At 34.7% G+C, this 22,483-nt stretch overlaps 1 protein-coding gene and 1 long non-coding RNA gene across 2 annotated transcripts in view; one reads left to right on the top strand and one right to left on the bottom strand.

Annotated features, from left to right (window-relative positions):
* Positions 1-14,291, top strand: part of LOC138695375 (uncharacterized) — a 112,505-nt gene extending 98,214 nt beyond the window's left edge. Inside the window, exon 3 of the long non-coding RNA XR_011331141.1 lies at positions 14,164-14,291. This is a non-coding gene — a long non-coding RNA (uncharacterized lncRNA). The remainder of the gene's footprint in view (positions 1-14,163) is intronic.
* Positions 1-22,483, bottom strand: part of LOC138695364 (protein gooseberry-like) — a 213,486-nt gene that overhangs the window by 98,134 nt on the left and 92,869 nt on the right. The gene's annotated exons all lie outside the window — the stretch shown is intronic.

Below are 22,483 nucleotides of genomic sequence, written 5' to 3'. Positions count from 1 at the left end.
CATCTGTGCACACGTCAATGCAATTGGCCTACGGTATCGACTTTTCAATGAAGAAGAAAAAATTTCAGTACCGCTTGTAGAGGATGGTAATGGCTGCAGAACAAAATATTTCATGAAAGAACTTGAAAATTAACACCACACAAACATCATTAATATAGCTAATCCGGCAAAGGCCGTGGATTTGTCAAGTTGTAAAACGAAAATTTCGTTTGATACGGAAAATCATGATATTTTTACGTCTTTTCATATATTCTGGATCCCATCATGCACAGTGTTATTTGACAAGGGCATAGTGGATTCAAGTTTGCAGTTTTCTCGTCCACCATGCACTTCACTAATAGTGGTTTCATAAGAGTTTCAGCAAGGGTGAGGTTTACCAGGAAGAGCCTGGTCATGACTAACCAAGTACGACGTTTTCAGTGCTTTCTCGTTGTTTGTTTTTACACGAGGTAAAATTTTGTCTGAACTGCATGGAGTTCGTCACTTTTTCTTTCGAAGTAGTCTGCAGTTTTATTTGTAAATTTTTGAATTGAGAAATGCCGTCTAGCTTGGCAGGAGACATAAAACTATTGCGAAAAACTTCGTTACGTATCATACACTGTGGACGTTCATCAGCAAACTCAGTGAATCCCATGTCCAAATATAAATCACAATAATTTTGTTACTTTCAATACCTCTATTCTAGGCATCGTAGACTCAGAGAGAGGATCATGTTCAACATATTCGCACTATCTTCTTTGAAAGTAAGGTTATAGCTGTTGTTATCTCCCTTTGACTGAGCAATGGTTGATGGCTAATGACTCTTAGGTTTTAGGGAGCTAGTCTTAACCCACAGTTCCGGTTCATTGAAAGTTTAGCCAACACATCTGCTATCAAATTAACATGCTGGTATAAGGTATATATTTTTTTGAGGTGACGTAACAGTCAATAGATTGTACAGGGACATCATTTTATTTTTACTTCAATTTTTATTGTACCTGAGTTTTTGAATGTACTTCATTCCCACCCCTTCTACTAATGACGTTCAACCGTCATCCACACAGATCCAAGACCGCATATACAGTCATAGTAGCCTTACGGTCATAGTAAACAGTACGTTCCAAAAATATGTTCGCGTTTTCCAGTGACGAAAGAGCTTTCAATATTGCATCATTTTCCATTTGCCTACGTCGCATCCCGGTTTCCCCCATCTGCTTCTATTCGCCTCTCTGTAAATGCTAGTGGCTGGGCTGTCAGCTCTTTTCTGGGAACTTTAATTTCTGTTAAGAATTGGACGTCTACGTAATATTATACCCATACAATTTGTTTAAAATAACTTAAACAAAAGGACCTCGTTAAGTAATTAACTGTCACGTGATTTCCTCCCTTTCTACGACGCTGCGACGTAACCACTTGGACGGACAGTAGATAGCATGTCTGAGTAATTTTATCCTTTCGGATCGGGCAAAAGTGAAGATTGAATTTACAGTACGTAAGGTCTCTTTTATAGAGTAGGTACAGAATTATTTCAACATGAGTTACTAATACGAAGTACGAACCTGGTAATTGGAATTACGTACAATAGTCTATAGTGCGATAATATGCACAAAAGAATTGAAGCTTGTATCGAAATGAACGGCCACCATTTTAAAAAATGTGTTTAAATATCCATATTATGATTATTTTTCTATTTAACTTCATTCTCTATATTGTACGCTAATGTGCTGTAGACAGTATAATATACACTGCATAATGAATACGTCCTCATGGATAACTCAGTTCGAGAGTAAAAACACTCATTGTTAATACTGTACTGTATTTAGATTAAACAAAAACCTAATGAAAATTATCAAACTCAAAATCGCGATATTTCCTAGTTTACGTAAATGGATGAACTACTTTTCTTCCCTTCTGTACCTAGTAAAGTGATTTGTTTGTATATTACGTCAGTATCATCGAACTCCAGTCATGGAAGGGGGTAGCAAACGGCGTTTCCTGTTTTTAATCGTTGACCCAAAGGTATAGCCAGGTTAATATCAGAAATGTTAGTAAAAATAAAATGATGTCCCTGTAGATTCCACGTACCACGAATAATAAACGCTGTCTATATAAAAAATAAAATAAATTTCGAGAATCATTGAGTACTTGGCAAGCAAGAAAGATCGAGATAGTTCCAGTGACGAGTAGACCTAATATTAATGCTTCCATGTGGCAAGAAGAACGCAAACTACTTTCTAAGAAAGTATTTTTAGCTTGATGGAAGTAGTTTCCGTTTTTCCCGCTAGAGACTAGATGGAATTAGCAATTTTTGTCATCTTCATCAATTCCGCGGACGGAGCCCCTGAGAATCATTCGCGGAGCCCTAAGGGCTCCGCGGAGCACACTTTGGGAACCGCTGCTCTAGAGTATGCCATTAGGAAACTCCAGGATAACAGAGAGGGTTTGGAATTGAACGGGTTACATCAGCTGCTTGTCTATGCGGATGACGTGACTATGTTAGGAGAAAATCGACAAACGATTAGGGAAAACACGGAAATTTTACTGGAAGCAAGTAAAGAGATAGGTTTGGAAGTAAATCCCGAAAAGACAAAGTATATGATTATGTCTCGTGACGGGAATATTGTACGAAATGGAAATATAAAAATTGGAAATTTATCTTTTGAAGAGGTGGAGAAGTTCAAATATCTGAGAGCAACAGTAACAAATATAAATGATATTCGGGAGGAAATTAAACACAGAATAAATATGGGAAATGCTTGTTATTATTCAGTTGAGAAACTTTTATCATCCAGTCTGCTGTCGAAAAATCTGAAAGTTAGAATTTATAAAACAGTTATATTACCGGTTGTTCTGTATGGTTGTGAAACGTGGACTCTCACTTTGAGAGAGGAACATAGGTTAAGGGTGATAGAGAATAAGGTGCTTAGGAAAATATTTGGGGCTAAGAGGGATGAAGTTACAGGAGAATGGAGAAAGTTACACAACACAGAACTGCACGCATTATATTCTTCACCTGACATAATTAGGAACATTAAATCGAGACGTTTGAGATGGGCAGGGCATGTAGCACGTATGGGCGAATCCAGAAATGCATATAGATTGTTAGTTGGGAGGCCGGAGGGAAAAAGACCTTTAGGAAGGCCGAGGCGTAGATGGGAAGATAATATTAAAATGGATTTGAGGGAAGTGGGATATGATGATAGAGAATGGATTAATCTTGCTCAGGATAGGGACCGATGGCGGGCTTATGTGAGGGCTGCAATGAACCTCGGGTTCCTTAAAAGCCAGTAAGTAAGTAAGTAAGTAAGTAATAATAATAATAATAATAATAATAATTTGTCATGCAGGAGTTCTTTTACATGCCAGTAAACCTACTGACATGAGCCGGTCGCATAATAATGTCTTCAGCGTTCTTCCGACGCTTTCGTAAAATAATGTTTGGTTTCAAGTTTTGGTCTGTGGAGATTGAGTTCTTTGTAGAAGCATGTACCGAAAAAAATAGAATTAGAATTCCTTTGCAAAGGGATTGACATTAAACTCATCTTCTTCAATTTTATTTTTTTTCTTTAACAAATTCGTTACCATAACAATCGAATGCTTAACTTATATAAAAAAAGAGACAGAGTCTGGATTTTCAAGTTGCATAAAAAGTGGCCAAGATATGATCGACTTAGAGTGTCTCTTGGAAAACCCTGCCACCTTTTTTTCAGGCTCTTACCTTGTTCAACTGCGGCCTTTTTCCTGATCAAAGTAAGGTCTTCCATCACGGTTTGATAAAAACAACTTTAGTCTCAAACAACAATTTTCACAGTGCAGTTTTACAGCTTCGTCATCGCTTAAGAAACAAGCTGTGTTTTCTGCAACGTGACAATGCAAGGCCAGGCGTCAGGATTGAATTGCGATCGCTGGGGATACCACACCCACGACGACACTTAGTGCACCCACTGACATAGAGAAATCTGTTCTTTGAGGTCCTCAGTTTGGTACTGAAGATAAGCTGTAAGAAATATGGTCTGTCGAATGACTAGAACATAATTTATGTTCATCCGAAAGATTCGGGTTCAAGTCCTGTGGAGTCAAACTTGGAATAGGCCTATTTAGTGATGAAATACGAAGGTGCTGAAATTTTGTTTCAAGTCAACATTTCTCGAACTCTGATTATATCATTTCTTAATGTAGAATCATCATTCAAAATAACAACATGTGTATGAAAAAGTATCTTGATTGTGTATTCGAATAGCCCAGTGATGTCAAAGCAAGCGCATTTTCCTGACCTTGACTTCGTGCGCGGGTATCAAGCTCTAGTATGGAAGGAGAAATAAGCGATCTGTACTTACTTACAAATGGCTTTTAAGGAACCCGAAGGTTCATTGCCGCCCTCACATAAGCCCGCCATCGGTCCCTATCCTGTGCAAGATTAAGCCAGTCTCTATCATCATATCCCACCTCCCTCAAATCCATTTTAATATTATCCTCCCATCTACGTCTCGGCCTCCCTAAAGGTCTTTTTCCCTCCGGTCTCCCAACTAACACTCTATATGCATTTCTGGATTCGCCCATACGTGCTACATGCCCTGCCCATCTCAAACGTCTGGATTTCAAGTTCCTAATTATGTCAGGTGAAGAATACAATGCGTGCAGTTCTGTGTTGTGTAACTTTCTCCATTCTCCTGTAACTTCATCCCGCTTAGCCCCAAATATTTTCCTAAGCACCTTATTCTCAAACACCCTTAACCTATGTTCCTCTCTCAGAGTGAGAGTCCAAGTTTCACAGCCATATAGAAGAACCGGTAATATAACTGTTTTATAAATTCTAACTTTCAGATTTTTGGAGAGCAGACTGGATGATAAGAGCTTCTCAACCGAATAATAACACGCATTTCCCATATTTATTCTGCGTTTAATTTCCTCCCGAGTGTCATTTATATTTGTTACTGTTGCTCCAAGATATTTGAATTTTTCCACCTCTTCGAAGGATAAATCTCCAATATTTATATTTCCATTTCGTACAATATTCCCGTCACGAGACATAATCATATACTTTGTCTTTTCGGGATTTACTTCCAAACCGATCGCTTTACTTGCTTCAAGTAAAATTTCCGTGTTTTCCCTAACCGTTTGTGTTTTTTCTCCTAACATATTCACGTCATCCGCATAGACAAGAAGCTGATGTAGCCCGTTCAATTCCAAACCCTGCCTGTTATCCTGAACTTTCCTAATGGCATATTCTAGAGCGAAGTTAAAAAGTAAAGGTGATAGTGCATCTCCCTGCTTTAGCCCGCAGTGAATTGGAAAAGGATCAGATGGAAACTGACCTATACGGACTCTGCTGTATGTTTCACTGAGACACATTTTAATTAATCGAACTAGTTTCTTGGGAATACCAAATTCAATAAGAATATCATATAATACTTCCCTCTTAACCGAGTCACATGCCTTTTTGAAATCTATGAATAACTGATGTACTGTACCCTTATACTCCCATTTTTTCTCCATTATCTGCCGAATACAAAAAATCTGATCAATAGTCGATCTATTACGCCGAAAACCGCACTGATGATCCCCAATAATTTCATCCACGTACGGAGTTAATCTCCTCAAAAGAATATTGGACAAAATTTTGTACGACGTCAACAAAAGTGATATTCCTCGAAAGTTACCACAGTTGGTTTTGTCCCCCTTTTTAAAAATAGGTTGGATTAATAAATCCGTGGTCCACAAACATCAAACGAAACGTGAAATTTTATGTCGTAATTTTTATATGCCTTATTTCTGTTTGATATTATCATTATTGTCTATATAAAACAAAAGTACTAACACCAATTTCTTAATATTACAGTTGTGTTTTAAACGTTAATAACATAATATTGAGTTAAGAAGGAATATTCACATAAATTCCATAGTAGTGCAACTATACTCTATTAAGTGGATGAAACACATCATTCATAAAGAAAATGATATCCCAAAAAAAGAGACTGAGTATGACATTATAAGTTGGAATTGGTATTGATGGTATCCTTAGCCTTATAAAAGTAATCAATGAACTAATCAAAACAATATTATAGTACAAAGCAAAGTTACCTAGGTACTGTATCTGTTTTAAGTGTAACTAAGAAAACCCTTATCGCATTATGTTTTTAAGGTGATATTGGTGAGCACATCAGGATATTAAATTATTTTCTCGAAATCTGCTAAAGCTATAGAGCTGACATTTTTACAACACATGGGCACATATATTTTGCTTATGATGTAACAGTAGTTGCTTTGTTAATTCATTTCCTTACAAATATTTTCCATGCGAATATTTTCAAAATTTGCAATACACTATCTTCTGTAATACGTATTTACGGTGTATTAGATTTACAAAAACATTGTTTCAGTACGTGTAAGGCAACTAAATAAATAGGCCTATATCTGAAAATTTCACTTTTCTATAAGAAAAGTTGAGAAAATATTCCTTTTGAATAAGAAAACAAACTTGTGAAAAATGAGCATCAAAATTAAAACTTACATTCTTATAGGGCCTAATGCACTTAAACTTCTCAGACAAATCTAAAAATTGACATGGCTACAGTTTTAATAAGTTCTCTTCTCTGTATCCATTGGATCAGTGCTGGCCATCCTCAGGCTCTCCTGAGCTCTAAAGCGCGCGCCTGCGCCTATGGGCATAAATTGACATGACTGGAATAACCTATCAGTTGCAGATCAAAATAATTTGACCCACAGACGAAGAGCTAACTTCCTCCGTGGTCTGTTGGTCAGCATGCTGGCTTACAGATTTGGAGGTTACGGGTTCGATTCCCGGGCTCGGCTCTCGGCGAATTTTTCTTGAACAAAAATTGTCTAGGTGTCTAGAATCTGGAAATTTGTATGAATGTGAATATGATTACGAGTGTGCCGGGTTAATATTAATTGGTTAATCTTCAAAAACTATAAAATACAATTTATCAGGACTGTCGCTGGGCAGTAATCTGAACACAAGTTTCAGCGTTACATTGTTGACAAGTAACTCCATCAGTTAGCACAACCATAAAGCACTAATAGATGCTATAGAGTTACCAACAACGAAAAAAAAAAAAAAAAAAAAGATGTAGAGCTGCAGTAGACTTGGGAGGTAAAAATCAAAGAAGTAAGACATAAGTCTACTGCTCGTACTTTCACAATCCAATTCGTTGTAGAAACTGACAAGTGAAACGAACTCCATAATATTTTAATTTAGATGATGATTGGAAACGATTCCCCTCATACGAGTAGTTAGGATAAAACAGGAGACATAATTTGTTTGTTAGATAACGTAGACGAACAAATTGTCTAATGATTTCTATCTGTTTTCTGTGCTCTTTTGTTTCTCTTTTTCTTGATCGTCACCCGCTTTTCTTTCACTTCACTTTTTTCGTTCTTCATTTTCTTGATTTCCGTCCGTATTTCTCTCTCTTCAGTTCCGTCTGTTTTTCTCTCTTCTGATTTTCATCAGTTTTCTCTCTCTTGCTTTTCATCAGTTTTTCCCTCTCTTGATTTTCTTAAGTTTTTTCTCTATTGATTCCGTCCGTTTTTCTATTGATTTCCATCCGTTTTCTCTTCCTTCAGTTCCGTCCGTTTTTCCCTCTTCCGATTTTCATCAGTTTTCTCTCTCATGCTTTTCATCAGTTTTTCTCTTCATTTTCTTTCGTTTTTCCCTCTCTTGATTTTCTTAAGATTTTTTTTCTATTGATCTCCGTCCGTTTTGTTCTTGATTTCCAGTTTTCTATAGATTTACTCTCTCTCTCTCTCTATTGATTTCCGTTCGTTTTTCTCTCTTGGCTTCCCTTTGCCTTTTCTCTCGATTTTCGTCCGTTCTTTCTCTCTTAATTTCCGTCTGTTTTTCTTTCTCTTGATTTCAGTATTTTTTTTTTTTGTCCAATTTCCGTCCGTGTTTCTATCGCTTGATTTCAGTCCGTTTCTGTATCTCTTGAGCTCCGTTCGTTTTTATCTCTCTTGCTCTCCGTTTTTCTCTCTCATGATTTCCGTCAGTTTTTCTCTCTATTGACTTTCGTCATTTTTTCTCTCTTTTCTGGCTGGCTTGATTTCCTTCCCTTTTAGTGGCCATGATTTATTCCTTTTTTTTAAATTTGCTTTCGTGATTTTTTAAATTAGTTTAAGGAGGTTGTGCTTAGGGATAGGCCTATTCATGTAATAGGCATATTATAATAAAGTCTTTGACCTTTGTTATAAACAAGAAAACGAATGAGGTGACCATGGAAAACAGAACGTTGCTTAATAAAAAGCAACTCCATATTTAGTGATAAAAAGTTAGCCGATTTAATATAGTGATATTTTTTTAATTTATGACAGGTAAAAAAATATAATTTTGATAAAAAGGAGTGTCGGTCGATGATAAAGTGGGTCTACCAAGAGTTATAGGCCTATGGGAAGAATATTTATGTGGATATGGTCGATAAATTGTTGGATCATTGTCCTTCATACTGTGACAGCGACGTGAGATTCGAACTCACGACCAGCGTCCCGCAAGAAAGCAGATCGCGCGGGCTTCACGGAGCACTGAGGGACGGTGCGCGGCGAGAGGGGAAAGGGCCTACCCGACGAGGGAGAGTGCGCGCGCGCAACTGCTGCGTACGGAAAAGGGGGGTCGGACCCTCCCGACTCTTTGAGAAGTGCGTCGAAGTGGTGATATCCAGATAATTCTCTGCACACCTGTAGAAATTTCTCGCAACTATGATTTCGCTATAAAAGAAGAAACGCCAGCGAACTCGAGCAGTTTTTCAGTTATTCAGTCAGTGAGTAAGCCAGAGCAAGCAAGCCAGACTTGTGTGCCGGAGTTCGACTCGAGTGTGCGTCCGCATCTGCGTCAGCATCCGAAGGCCTGAGTTCGAGTGCAGTGGACCGCAGTTGGAGGGACCTGAGTTCGAGTGCAGTGGACTGCAGTTAGAGGGACCTGAGTTCGAGTACAGTGAACTGTCTCTGAAGGTCTGTGGTTCGAGATACTGTGAACTCGAGTGACTGAGCTAGAAGAACTGTGAACTGAGAACTGATAGTTCTGATTTGTAAATAGTGCTTTGTAAATATTAGTTAAGATTAACAGTTCATTGTTGTTCGTACTAGTCCAAGTAAATTGCCATTGTCGTCGGTGGAGTGCTATAACGAATACTGTGTTGAGTGAAAATCCAATTGTTGACGAGAGCGTTTAAGGTGAATTGTAGAAAGAAATTATTGTTGTGACGAATAAATTACATTGTTGTTACTAATAAAATTCACAATACCATAAAAATTGAATTGTGCAATTTTAGAGAGAAAGAACGGAGATCCAAGATAAACCCATGAAACCGTTTCAGTGATCACTCCAGAAAATATCAAAATCATGCATACATGAGTTGGAGGATCGAGGAAATGGGCTCAAATGTAGTAGTAAATCATGATTTAGGTATTAAATAAATCATCTGATGAATGGATTCTTAAATGCCTCAACGGAGATCAGAAACGACTCAGAGTGACAATTTCCAAGCTCCTTGGCGTCTGCAAAGTATTGAACAATTGATCAGATACGATTCTCTCCATTCCTTGAATAAGTGATGTAGGCTACTAGTGAGGAGAAATATTACTTGCCAGACTGTAGTGCCGTGAAACGACAAGAATATTATCCACGAGTTTTACTGGGGAAAGAAACAGAACTTCGTTAAAGGAAAAATTGTGACTTATTGATACAGTTTTTTTAAGACTGTTACGTCTCCAAGGTTTTCAGATTTGGTCATTCAATTTCTTTGTAGTCTTCATCTACTATAAACTTGTTTTTTCCCCGTATTTCTATAGTCTTAATTGTTTGGGAAATCTTTCTTGTCTATTCTTTCAACATGGTCGACCCATATTCTTTAATAACTATTAATACCTTTCGGTACACTGTTTATGCCTAATCTTTGTTTAATAACTTTACAGCGGATTCGATTGGCCGTTAGGACCCTAAAGTAGATCTTAAAAAAATACAGGCAGTGGAAGTGGGGGTTTTATTTCTGTTGACTTGTCAGACTCCAGCATTCCGCTCCTTAGATATGGGGACTGCAATCACTTTATAAAATTTTAAAATTCACGCTACATTGGTTTTGTAGTAATGATAAATTATTATTATTATTATTATTATTATTATTATTATTATTATTATTATTATTATTATTATTATTATTATTAGTTCTCCATTGCTTAAGGAGTAATAGAAAATATATTTGCATCGAAAGAAATTGGTTTTAAAAACAGGAACCATAGACAAATATCAACATACGAAACAAAAAAAACCCAGTTTTATTTATCATTATTATCAACATACACAACACTAATAATTTATTTTTATTTTTCTTCTTACTTAAAGCCACTGAAGACTTTTTTATCAGGATTAATATCCTTTGTAAACTGTTAATATTCCAATATTAAATTATGATTGTTATTATTATTATTATTATTATTATTATTACTATTATTATTATTATTATTATTATTATTATTACTATTATTAATTTTTACCCATTGTTTAAGAAGTAGCCTAGTAGAAAATATTTGTATCAAAAGAAATTGGATTTAAAAACAGGAATCATAGACAAATATCAACATATGAAACAAAGAAACCCAGTTTTATTTATCATTATTATCAACATACACAACACTAATAATTTATTTTTATTTTTCTTCTTACTTAAAGCCACTGAAGACTTTTTTTTTATCAGGATTAATATTCTTTGTAAACTGTTAATATTCCAATATTAAATTATGATTGTTATTATTATTATTATTATTAATTTTTTACCCATTGTTTAAGAAGTAGCCTAGTTATAAAATATTTGTATCAAAAGAAATTGGATTTAAAAACAGGAATTATAGACAAATATCAACATATGAAACAAAGAAACCCAGTTTTATTTATCATTATTAACATCATACACAACACTAATAATTTATTTTTATTTTTCTTCTTATTTAAAGCCACTGAAGACTTTTTTTAATCAGGATTAATATTCTTTGTAAACTGTTAATATTCGAATATTAAATTATAATTGTTATTATTATTATTATTATTATTATTATTATTATTATTATTAATTTTTTACCCATTGTTTAAGAAGTAGCCTAGTAGAAAATATTTGTATCAAAAGAAATTGGATTCAAAAACAGGAATCATAGACAATTATCAACATATGAAACAAAGAAAGCCAGTTTTATTTGTCATTATTATCAACATACACAACACTAATAATTTATTTTTATTTTTCTTCTCATTTAAAGCCACTGAAGACTTTTTTATCAGGATTAATATTCTTTGTAAATTGTTAATATTTCAATATTAAATTATGAAGATGATGATGATGATGATTATTATTATTATTATTGATGGTGATATTATTACTACTGCTACTACTTGAGAGAAAATATCTGCAGTGCCTGGGAAAAGTGACATAAGTCAGTTTCCACAAACCTTCTTTGATAATTTATTGACAACTTACGGAACATCTGCTCGCTTGGAAAAAGAGACGTAAGTATTTCTCTCATTACAATAATTCATACAGAAAAAAATCAAATCTACATAAACCAGTGTAAGTTGTCAATAAATTATCAAAAAAGGTTTGTGGAAACTGACTTATGCCACTTTTCCCAGGCACTGCAGATATGTACAGTAAATAATTTTAGTAGTACTAGTAGATTTATTTCTACTGGCAGAGTTAAGGCCATAAAGCCTTGCCTTCCACTCAACCAGTAAATAGTAAATATAATAGACATTTAGCACATCTATGGCTGAATATTCACCAGATCGATAACAATCGGAATCTGACGTAACGACAGTATTTAAAAAATGGCTGCAATTTTCACGTTGTTTTATTGCTGCAATACAATGGCGGCGTCCAGCACCTCCCGCAATGAGTCAACCACGTTAATGTGTGTGAGGAAAAACGACCCATCTCACAGAACACTAAATCTACATCCTTTATAGACTGGGCAATAGACCTATTAATAAATAATTGATTAGTGCAATGTTCACTGTTCAGTTACATGAGAAGAGAGGGAATGGGGATTGTGCACGATTATGCCACATAACAGCATATTCAAGTGACAAATTTATTGTTTAGACCTTTATATTTCATTACATAAACTACTACTATTACTGCTATTACTACTGCTGCTACTACTGTTGCTTTTACTGCTATATTACTACTGCTGTAACTGCTACTACTACTATTACAACTGCTACTAACACTGCTGCTATTACTACTGCTAGTGCTATAACTCCTACTACTGCTGTTGCTACTGCTACTACCACTTCTATTATTACTAGGTCTACTACTGCTATTATTACTACTGCACTGCTCCGTTGACATAATAGAAAGCCAATGTTTACCTTAGATATAACACGCGGAGCAAATATCCTACAATCAGTATGCATCATGTTTAGGTAGAGATGAAAGTCAAGGAATATTATGGATAGTAAAAAATCGATCATATAGGATTGGATATTTAAGAATTGTTAATTCATTATAAAAAGTGAATCTGATACAACGTTAACTCAAATTAATTGTATTTGTTGGAATATATCTAATCTATAAAATAAATAAATAAATAATTAACTCAGTAAATAATGAGTAATTAAATAAATAAAGGAACAAACGCATGGATTCATAAAAAATAAATATTAGGCCTACCTAAAACTCGTCAACAATATCATTAATATTTGCCCGTTTTCAAGATGTTGAATAATAAATAATTAATCAATTTAATCAATTTAAATTAAAAATTAAGAATTAAATTACACTTTTACTTGAAATCGATTTGTGTTAGCCGATTTTTATAGGTTATTCTGTGAGTATACATAAATTGTCATTTAGGCCTATCATAAAGTAGAACTAGGATATGAATTTTAAATAACTTAATTATGTATCATGTTTAGTCAATAGATCATTATACGTAAGCTTGTTAATGTGCATGAAATGATTTTTATATTTAAGTATGACTTTACTATTTTTGTCATTGTTTCATTATGTAAGTTATTTCACATCTGGTAGTGTGGAAGAGAAGGCGTCATGGACTTAACTCTACTAGAATAATTAAATAAATAAATAAATAAATCCATTTATGGGTCCTGAATCCCTTACCTAAGTGAGAAATATAACATTCCCACTAGTCAGTGGAGTGTTTCTGGTCTTTTGCTTGGTGCACGTGGCACACTTCCTAAATTCACATGTAATATTTTAAAAGCACTCGGTTTCCAATTTTTTGAGATTCAAAAATTTTTGTTGAATATTCTTAAGAATTTAATCCAAATATTACATTACCATTTATATTTTGGCCATTGATGATTCTATTGGGTTTGCATTTCTCTGGATTTTTACTAAACAATTCCTGTCTTTCTAAATTATTCTGTAGTGCTTTTATTCTGGATCTTTATGGTCATCCTCATTGAGGGCAGATAATTTCGTTTAAAATTTATCTCTCTAAAACGAATAAATAAATAAATAAATAAATAAATAAATAAATAAATAAATAAATAAATAAATAAATAAATAAATAAATAAATAAATAAATAAGTAAATAAATAAATAAGTAAATAAATAAAACGAATGAATAAATAAAACAAATAAATAAATAAAACAAATAAATAAATAATATTTAGGCCTACTTTGTGAGAAATACTCAGACGTGAACGCGTTTGTGACATAACGCCTTACCGGTATGCGAGGACTTGCATTGTCGTCACAACAACAGACCACGTTGTACTATTTTACTGCATTCTTTAGACTTAAACATATTCTACTAAATCGGCGGAGTGTAGTGCTATACTAATGCTACTACTAACGCTGCTATTACTATTGCTATTGTACGGTAATTCTACAAAAGAACGAGACCAAAAGAGGAACCATTTTTGTTTAACAGTTGCGTACTATGAATAATATAGTACACAATATTAAGCTTGTGGTTTTACTTTCCAGCACCCAATACTTCCACAGAATAGCCTAACTTAGAACTATTCACATGTTGTACGTAATATTGAATGGATGTATCGCAGCCATATTGTCCACACCAGACATCGCGAGCGAATGGTCCATCATTAAAGTGTAAAACGCGATTTTTAACTAGGTCCATGTTGAAATCTCCTTCGACAATATTAACCTCCATCTCCACTCACACTAAAAATGCTTTCTTGCTCGTGATTTTCAGGCCCACAAACACCCACTGTTCAGAAATTTGCACCAGAACCTCTCCAGCAAACTTACATGTGCCATCATTAGGTGCCATATTGGCTGAGCGGTTAACGTATCTGGCACTAATTCGAGAGAAAGATGGATGGAGTCTACTTCAGGTAAGTAATTTATAATAAACATTTTCAATTAAATTTACATTATGATTGTAGGAATATAACTGGAGACACGGAGAAAAACAATCAATAGTAACAGCAGTAATAGATAATTCGAGAGAAGAGGCACAGAGAAAAACAAAACATCTATGGTCCGTCCCAGTAATCTGTGGAGTAGAAAGACGAAATAAGACTTGTGTGCAAGTGGTATGTGGGAGGGCTAGGACCAATGACCGCTCTGGGAGGAGGCATTCGTTGAACGAAACTCTAGCAATCGCTTGCAGAGAGGGGATCATTTCTATCTGAACTCTCTACCACGAGAATCTTACCCCTTAGCGGCCTGGAACTGATGCTGCCTGCAATACACTTCGGCACAGATAGACTCCGTCCCCACATGCGCCAAGTCTACAGATCCCTGGGACGGACCATAGTAGTGAAAGTTTTAATCTAATCTATTTTGGTTCTCACGTCTGATGTGGGCAATACGACGGCGATACATCCATTTATTATTACGTAGGTAAAACTAGTGAATTAGTTTAAGTTATTCCGAGGAAATTATTGGGTACTAGAGGTTAAAACCACATGCTCAGTACACTATAGGCCTGCTATTCGTAGTACACAGTTGTTAAAAAATGGTGCCTCCTTTAATCTAGTCTACTTCTTTTATATAATTATCATTACTACTACTACTACTGCTGCTGCTGATGTTACTTACAAATGGCTTTTAAGGAACCCGAAGGTTCATTGCCGTCCTCACATAAGCCCGCCATCGGTCCCTATCCTGTGCAAGATTAATCCACTCTCTAGCCCATCTCCCTCAAATCCATTTTAATATTATCCTCCCATCTACGTCTCGGCCTCCCCAAAGATCTGTTTCCCCTCCGGCCTCCACTACCAATAATTACTTTTGTCCTCTTTTCTGTAATGCATTAGAACGCATGCCTACACCGCTGATCCCTCCATATTACTCGTACCTTTGGCCCACCTGCATTTCTTGTAACAAATAATTGTAAAATAAAATAAGTTTATAAAATCTATTTCATACCATTTGTTGTAAGTTTGCTAAACAGTAAAATTATTTCTGTATGACGCAACTTTCCTATTAAATTTCATTATGTTTAGTTCTTGACAAATTCCGTCATTTTGTTTTTGTTCTTTTTCTCTTTATATCCAGATACTTGTCGGAGAAACTCCAACTTATTAGATTGTAACTTACATTCTAATTTTCTTATTTCCTATCATTGTCTATTAGTCATTACTATAAAAACACAAAGGCATTGATAGAACTAAAAAGACTACTTGGTACGTTAATACGTTACGTTGCAACATTGAAAATGCTAGAGAAAGAAGTAAATGATATAATAATAAATTATCCAAATAAATTATGTAAAATTGTTTGCACTAGTAGAAACTAAAAACAAGTTACCAAATTTGAAGATTGCTTTGTAGATCTATCGAATTGCACATGAAGCCGTCTCGCAATATATCGCTTCCATTCATTCCAGTTATGAAACATCTTCGTTTCCATGGAATAGGGATAACAATTCTCTTTTTGACAGTCACACCCTGTCATTTGTCTATTACATTTTGACAAATTATCGTACATAAGAATCTTGTCGTTTGATTTTGCCACTCTCAGCTGTTATCGTACAGCTCAGAAGTTTCAAATAAGTATAACTTGGCATGGATATAAGATAGGTCTACACGTTCGAAAAATTTTTGCGATTCCTCTCACTATAAATGTGATATTTTCTTTACAGCCAATGTTACATTATACTACAGCGAGAAAGAAAGAACGAAATAAAGCGTTGAGTAATGAAAATAAGAAATAAATAATAAGAAGGAAAAGAAATAAAACCTTGTATAATGAAAAAATAAAGATTCGGAGGAGAAAGAAAAAAACGAAAGAAAGAAAGCATTGAATAATGAAGGTAAGAAATAAACATTCAGAGGAAAAAGAAATAAAACGTTATGTAATGAAAATAAAATAAAAATTCGGAGAAGAATGGGGGAAAAAAAAGTTGAGTAATGAAAACAAGAAATAAATAGTCACAGGAAAAAGAAGTAAAGCTTTGTGCAATTAAAAAAAAAAAGATTCAAATAATAAAAAAGTAAAGAAAGAAAGAAAAAAGAAAGCGCTAGTCATGAAAATAAATATTCGAAAGGAAAAGATGTAAAGCGTTGTGTAATGAAAAAATAAAGATTCAGAGAAGAAAAAACGAAGAAAGAAAGAAAGAAAGACAGACAGAAAGCGTTGAGTAATGAAAATAAGAAATAAATGAAGATTCAGAGGAGTAAGAGAGAGAAAGAGAAAGAAAGAATGATAAAAGGAAAGAAATAAAGAAAGGAAGAAAGCGTTGAGTAATGAAAATAAATAATTGAAGATTCAGTGGAGTAAGAGAGAGACAGAGAGAGAGAGAAATAAAAATAAAAAAATAGGCCTAAATGAAGATTCATAGGAGAAAGAAAGAAAGAAAGAAAGAAAGAAAGAAAGAAAGAAAGAAATAAAAAAGCGTTGAGTATTTAAAATATGAAACAAATTTAATATAGTTTAGTCTACAGAGGTGTAGAGACAATGAAAGTGTTTGGCAGAACTAATGAGAATAAATAAATAAATATTCAATGGAGAAAGAGGGGGAAAGGAAGGAAGGAAATGTTGAGTAATGAAATATATAAACACTCAGTGGAGACACCCTCCGATTGAAGTAAATCTGTTATCAGGCAGTACATCTCACTTGACGATATGTCTCAGAGGAAGAACAATAATTGTTTGTATGCATCTGCAGTCTGATTAGTGCAATATGTAGCTAATCGGCGATGTGTGCAAACGAGGTGGAAAGGAACTGGCCATCCTATCCCATTATCTCCTGGCCTAGTTGCCTCATAAGTTGTGCCTTGTTGGTATCATTTGTGAGGTTCAGACCTGTCTTCGGACAGTTGTCTAAACAACATCATTCAGTGGAGAAAGAGGGGTAAATGAAGAAGGGAAATGTTGAGTAATGGAAGTAAATAAATAAATAAAAACTGAAAGATAAAGAAAAAAAGAGAGTGATTAAGAAATAAAGAAAGTCTTTAGAGTTTCAAAGTGACTTCGTACCGGTTCATGTAGGCTAATATAACTGTTAAAATAATATTATAAATGTTTCTTGTTATAAATTATTTGAAACAACAGTTCAGATGTGTACTCGTATTATTGTGTAGCAAGGCGAGAGTTTGCTGTTAGAATATCAAAACAAACCATAAAGCACAAGCAATATGAACGATGTTCGTGCAATCCGAAGCACGATTGTATGACGAGTGAACACATGCAATTAGATAATACACAAGACTGCTGGCTCGGGACGGAAATAACCTTGTCTTGAGTGTTCTTCCCATAAATTTGATGTCTAATGACTAGGCCTAGACCAGGAGCTACAACAGAATTTCATGATTTGCTTGCTGAGCATGAACATCAGTTAGTGTTTTCGCAGTCACGGTTGTTTACTTGTAGAGCGTAAAAGTTGTTAACAAGGTTCTTAAGTATCGACAGAAGCTAGTCGTAATTAAGAAGCTTGTTTCATAGACTTTGTAATTTAAGTAGCTATATTTTCCAGAGAAATAGAATATGAGCACGAATGGAAAGTCTATGAGTGGTAAGGTTAGGTAGGATTTGATGAGGCCAGAGATTAGTGAGAGTTAGTCCCATTGTTACTGACAAGATTAGGTAGGACTTTATGAGGATACAGAGTAGTGAGAATTAGTTATATTGTTACTGACAAGATTAGGTAGGATTTGACACAGATTAGTGAGAATTAGTCCCATTGTTACTGACAAGATTAGGTAGGATTTGATTAGGACACAGATTAGTGAGAATTAGTCCCATTGTTACTGACAATATTAGGTAGGATTTGATTAGGACCAGTGGCGGTGCGTCAATAAGAGCACAAGAGCACGTGAACCTCTTGTTTCCATTAATGCACGACTAGTTTTATTATTTGATATCGTATTGACGTAGTGGGGATGTATATTATTAGAATCGAGTATTTTAAACTTCCCGCATCTTGCATAAACTTCTTATGTAAACTTGGCAACATCCGTTCACGTACAAGCCGTGCTCTTTTCGAGATGGTTACAGGAATTTCACGCATGCGGGGGAGAAAATTGTCTTTAACTGGTCGCTTATGACTCGTCAAGAGCACAAAGCGTTAAGTGAACATGATGAGTATCTATCCTACAGATGTCAGGTCCATCGATGCCTATCGTTCACGTGCTATATCTCGAGGAGGAAATTTAATAGCCTGTAGATGTCAGCATCTGACTGTAGGAACGTTTACTTACGTGGATGTGTGTACAGTGCTGCTACGGGAGTGTAGTTTGTGAATTACTATACTTCAGTGTCGGCATAATAGCATAGTTTGACTTTCAAACACGTGCTGGCTGAATGTGATGGTGGTATGAATTTAAGTATCTGTATGGTGGTGTATAATATTTAAGAATAATATTTACTGGCATGTATTTATAGCAATCAATCTATGCGAATGGGATTACAGTACCGGTATAGGCTATAGTGTATCAGTGTGTTGTGAATCAAAATATATTACTGAACACACGCGTTTGTAAATAACGGGACTGTGGTATGTATTCATTATTAACAAACGTAAGCAATAAACTCTGTTCGAGCAATTTTGAACAGTAAAGAACTGGGTAAACTGGCTTACCAGGAAAAATTGGAAATAAAAAGACTGGGTTTTAATATTATTATTATTATTATTATTATTATTATTATTATTATTATTATTATATGTTGTTTTGAATTTATATACGGTTTTTTTCGATAGTGAAACGTTGGAATCATGACATTTCATATCAGACTAAGCGTACGATTTCAAATTCTCTTCGATTTTGGAATCACAAAATTGTGAACATACATAATATTTTATCACGAGCCGCCACTGATTAGGACACAGATTAGTGAGAATTAGTCCCATTGTTACTGGCAATATTAGGTAGGATTTGATTAGGACACAAATTAGTGAGAATTAGTCCCATTGTTACTGACAATATTAGGTAGGATTTGATTAGGACACAAATTAGTGAGAATTAGTCCCATTGTTACTGACATTATTAGGTAGGATTTGATTAGGATACAGATTAGTGAGAATTAGTCCCATATACTGACAATATTAGGTAGGAACAACAGAAGAACAGAAAAAGATGCGAAAGAATTAGACCTATGAACAGTGTAGGCCTATCAAATAATTGTGGCAATACTTCAGCTTGTATGCCATAATGAACTGCGGTTGTGAAGTATTTTATACACAAAGCCATTCTGTTGGGCGTAATGACAGGAGTAACACGTTAGCTCGGTTCTGTGACACATAATATGACATTTGACGGATAACCCTTTGTGGTGCGGATACTCAGAAGGGACTCGCATTGTATGAAATGATTAATCGCGAGCTTAAGAGCGGACAGATGCGCCGGAGTCGAGGGCTTCTTCTCCAAGACTGAAAGAACCCTTTGTCATTTCACAGTCAACTCCGCCTGAAGGATGTCTTTTATAATGTATCAATTAGTCAGCCTCTACGATCATTCCTTATCTTATACTTGGTGGCTTATTAGAAAATTTCTTACAGCAGCTTCACAATAAATTACAAGAAGTGACAGTAGCAGAGGCGGAGTGCACCTGGCAATTAGAGATTATAACTTAAATTTGACATCAGTTAGTGGTGTCAAAACGATATACGGAGACAGACTAATTAGACTAATATTTAACGATATTTAACCAGAGTTTTTTGTTCAATTGAGTCTCGTGGGAGAAGGCAATGTAATTACACTAAATATCGACTTCGTTATTTCAATGCAGAATAATTTAATCTACGATAAGATGTTTGTCTATTGGTCTCTTCAAATAGGCCTACGAGTTTCAGATTGCGTCTTCAGCAATATGTAGACAAATTTAAAAACATCTCTGGACAAATTTCAGAATATGCCCGGGAAAAAACAGTTTTCACAGTATAAAGGCTCTCTCCCACTTAGCGGAATCGAATCGAACAGAATTTCTCTTCACAATGTATTTAACTTATTTTATATTTTTGTTTTCATATTTTCCGATAATGGTATATCTCTAATGTGATAAGTTGAGCTATATATAAACATAATTTTCCTTACTGTGTATACTTAAAAATATTGTATTCATTGTATGGTTTGTACTGCACTATTGTATTACTACTATTAGTATTATTATTACTATTAGGCCTGCTATTATTATTTTATTATTATTAATATTATTATCATTACTATTCTTATTTATTATTATTATTATTATTATTATTATTATTATTATTATTATTATCATCAATAATTGTCTTATTTTTTTATACTTTGTAGGCCTCATTCATTTTTGACCTGCTGTTCACATTTTATTATGCTTTTTTCTTCCTTTCTGTATGTTATATATTATGTCTGATTTCTTCTTACTTGTTGTTTACATTTTATTATTATTATCTTATTCAGTTTTGTGTGTACTTTGTAAATTTGTAGTGTTTCTATAACGCAGTTTTTACTCCTGGTTGAGTGTTAGAGAAGGCCGTATGGCCTTAACTCTGCCAGGTTAAATAAATCATTATTATTATTATTATTATTATTATTATTATTATTATTATTATTAAATGGAAGATAGCAGAAAGCGACGCGTCGAATCGAATATAATAGAACAGAATTCAGGAGCTAGAATATTTCTTCCACTGCCGGAACAGAATTTCTTGTTTCGGGTATGATCGTAAGTTCTCGTGAAGCCTTCGCGAGAAAACAAATGAACCATATCCACTATTGGTAGCTTAATTAATTTATTATTGGATGTTACTGCTGAAATAGTACGCATACAATAATCATAATTTAATATGAACAAAGAAAAATTAATAAATCTTGTGTAGAATTATTATCTTTTGTACGACAAAACACAAAACTCAAAAATACTGTTCGGTTCAATTCCACCTAGATATGAGCGACTTTTCGTTTCGATTCGATTCGATTCGGTTTGATTCTGGTAAGTGGGAGCTGGCCTTAAGTCGTTGTTCATGATAATCGGTTTGCATTTATGATGGAGAATTTGAAGATGATTTTTGTTGTTCACTGCAATTCTCGGACAACTAATAGCAGTAATTGATACTCAGGTGTGACTGGTGGGTCAGTCTAAATAGGCTATTTTTGCCATGGTTAAACAATTTTTTTTTTCATTATGGCAAATATTTTCGTATTTTTAGCACGTAAAAAATAAGTAATTTTAAGGTTTTGACACATAAACATCTACTCCCTAGTTATTATGATTACTAGGCTAAATATTATTATGGTTGCTATTACTATTAATTCTAACGATAAACCACTAAGTTTTCTTTTTAAAATGTTATACGTTGTATTGGCAATGCAGCTAAGACACTATTGTACTCGCCAAACTTAGGCGACCCCAGCTCAGAGGAAAGAAGTCAAAGAAGTCACATCAACATGCTCTCGGTGTTTATGTTATGCAGTTGGCCGATCCGATAACTGAATTGCTTTATAACAGCGTTGTCAAACATACTGTTCTCCAACCAGGAGATAAACCGTGAAAGGAATGTGCTTACTATTACGTCATCTATTGGAGCGAAGTAGATAGATAACATTAGAGTTATAACGTCAGTTTAAAAATCATGCGCTCTCCTGCGTATAATATTTCCTGTATGGAGGCATTAAAAGACCAGGAGATTAACCGTGATCTAATTTTGTAACTAGAGTAGTATAAAAATGTGTATATAATTGTTATTGTTTATACTGTGAGAGCTAGCCAATAGAAATACGAGTACCCATGTGTGTGTGACCTTATGACATCTTATGACATCAACATTCATTCACAGCATCACCCCGCTCCCTCTCATTCCCTGGAGACTTTCTCGTGGTTGGATTACAGTAGATGGCCTCAGCCCGAGTAGAGAGGTCAGCTTATCTTGCCGCAAGAGATAACTACTAAAACTTCTCTGTTAAAAAAAAACATCGTGCTTGCCTTAGCCCAGCGGCTGGGCTAATTTAGAGTCATAATGTGACAACGCTGCATAACTAACATTCACGCACCGTATGATTTATTATGTTTTGGGTATGGCACGAGTCAGCAGAGTGGTGTGAGTGAGGTCGTATAAGTTTGGCGAGAACAATACATCCTTTGATCTTGCC

This window comes from Periplaneta americana, chromosome 1 (genome assembly GCF_040183065.1).
Source record: "Periplaneta americana isolate PAMFEO1 chromosome 1, P.americana_PAMFEO1_priV1, whole genome shotgun sequence".
Taxonomy (NCBI): domain Eukaryota; kingdom Metazoa; phylum Arthropoda; class Insecta; order Blattodea; family Blattidae; genus Periplaneta; species Periplaneta americana.
The sequence above is the reverse complement of the archived record's forward strand: the minus strand, read 5'-3'. Positions and strand labels throughout refer to the sequence as shown.